This window comes from Penaeus monodon, chromosome 17 (assembly GCF_015228065.2).
Source record: "Penaeus monodon isolate SGIC_2016 chromosome 17, NSTDA_Pmon_1, whole genome shotgun sequence".
Taxonomy (NCBI): Eukaryota; Metazoa; Arthropoda; class Malacostraca; order Decapoda; family Penaeidae; genus Penaeus; species Penaeus monodon.
The window spans coordinates 35,044,356-35,046,855 of NC_051402.1; positions in this window are offsets into that span (position 1 = coordinate 35,044,356).

Sequence of the window (2,500 nt, forward strand, 5' to 3'; positions counted from 1 at the left end):
TGTGTAGTAGAACGGGGGGGAGGGGGTTGTAATAGGGTGTAGCAGCAGGAGAGAAGTAGTAGAGGAATATGTAACAGTAGGTGTAGCAGGAAGGGAGGTGGAGAAGGGCTGTAGCGATGGGATGAAAATATTATTGGGTGGAGGAATAGGGGGAGATGTATCATCAGCGCGTGTAGTAGTGGAGAAGCAGAGGAAGGGCTGGTAGCAGTAGTAGCAGGGGACCGACACCAAGCAGGTCCTCCCTGCCTGTGGATAGGATCATCACACGCCTCAAAAGATCACTGGACCTGCTTTGGGAGTGCCGTCATCTGCAGCCTTAAGCTTTTTAGCTGGTCCATCATTTTGCAAGCTGCTTCTTAGATTAGTTGGGGGTGCTCCCTCCTGCTTCCCCACCTTCCCCCTCTGCCCTTCACCTCTGCCTCTCCCACCCCTTCACCACTGGTCCCCCTGGATTCATTCCTACCCCCCGCCTTCCCTTCCCCTGGCCCCCTCCTGCCCTCCTATACCCTCCCTGGCCCTCTGCCTGCCTGCCTTCACTCCAGCGACCAGGCGAGCCTTTGAAGTTGGGATGTTTTAGTGTCTTCTTATATTCTTGTCTTTGCGCTCTCTCTCTCTCTCTCTCTCTCTCTCTCTCTCTCTCTCTCTCTCTCTTTCTCCTCTTTCTCTCGCTCTCTCTCTTTATATGTATATACATGTATACATACATACATATATACATACATTAATCCATACATACATATGTACACGTACATAAATGCATACGTACATACATAAAGGTATGCATACATACATACGTAAATTTATATATTCATCCATCAATCCACCTATTCATACATACATACATATATACATACATACATACATACGTACATACATACATACATACATACATACCATACAAAAAACAATCTAAATCTCTATATCTACCTATTTATCTATCTATCTGTTCATCTACCCCAGTGTTTTCACGCTTCTTTCACTCTCCCTGTCTTTGATGCCCTGCCTTGAAAGTCTGTCTCTAATCTCCCCCCCCCCCCCCGTCTTACCTTTTGCCCTCAGGTCCCCACCTTATCAAAAGCCTTTGGACTCACGCTAATTACTTTGCAATTTGCATCTCAAGTGCGCTTACTGCAAAACCAAATTACTCAATGGGTTTTTCATAATAACATTGGTTATGATGATTATGTAAAATATTTTCTAACAGATATCATCAGTTCCTGTGATACTGTGATACATACATACATTGATATACATACATACATGTATATACATGCATACATATATATATATATATTATATATATATATATATATATATATATATATATATATATATATATATATACATACATATATATATATATATATATATATATATATATATATATATATATATATATATATATATATATATATATATATATATATATATATATATATATATATATACAGATTCTCTTATCAGAAAATAACCAAGACTATTCATCCACACTCTGCTCTACTTTACTTAATGCTTCAACCTTTTTGACAAGGTACTTGCTGTCCGCAGATTCTCAAACCTTCCTTTTCCCGACGTCGCCTTCGTGAGACCTTCAGGCCGGCTGAGGGGCTCCTGGGCCGTCTCTGGGGAGGAATTCTGGTTATTCAACCTTTAATTCATGTGTGCAATGGTGGGTTGTGTGTGTGTGTGTGTGTGTGTGTGTGTTTGTGTCTTACACACACAGGTAGAAAATGTGTGTGTGTGTGTTATGTACTCTTCTTCTATCCTTCCTTTCTCTCTCTGTCTTTCTCTCTTATTGGTCTATTATTAGTTATCGCTAAAATGGTCTGAGAAAGAGAGAGAGAGAGAAAGAGAGAGAGAGAGAGAGAGAGAGAGGGGGGAGGGGGGGGGAGGAGAGAGAGCGAGAGGGAAAGAGGGGAGAGAGGAGAGAGAGATAGAGATAGATAGATAGATAGATAGATAGATAGATAGAGAGAGAGAGAGAGAGAGAGAGAGAGAGAGAGAGAGAGAGAGAGAGAGAAAGAAAGAGAGCGAGAGAAAGAGAGAGACCAAAACCCTTGCCGTCTTTCACATCTGCCTAACTTTCGAGAGCATCATGGCTCCGCACCGTCTTGTCCCGAACTACCTCTGCTAATGAACATTCTGTCCTTGTTTGAACAGAGGGAAGTTTAGGGGAAAATGTCATCTTCAAGGAGCATGAAAACCTTGTCAAGAATAATCACCTGCTGTCGTGGTTGAATTGGGTTGTTTGTTTGCTTGTTTTTTTAATAATTCTTAATGTTGTATCGAGATCATATGTTCTGCTTTATTGAAGGTTTACAGAAAATTTATAGTGGGATTTAGTATTTTGTTGTTGTTCTATTTTTTTATTATTATTATTATTATTTTTTACATATATTGGTCGTCTTATTATCATTACTATTATTATCATTATTACCGCTATTGTCATTGTTGTTATTATTGTCATTATCTTTGTTATCATTACTTCTTAATCGTATTC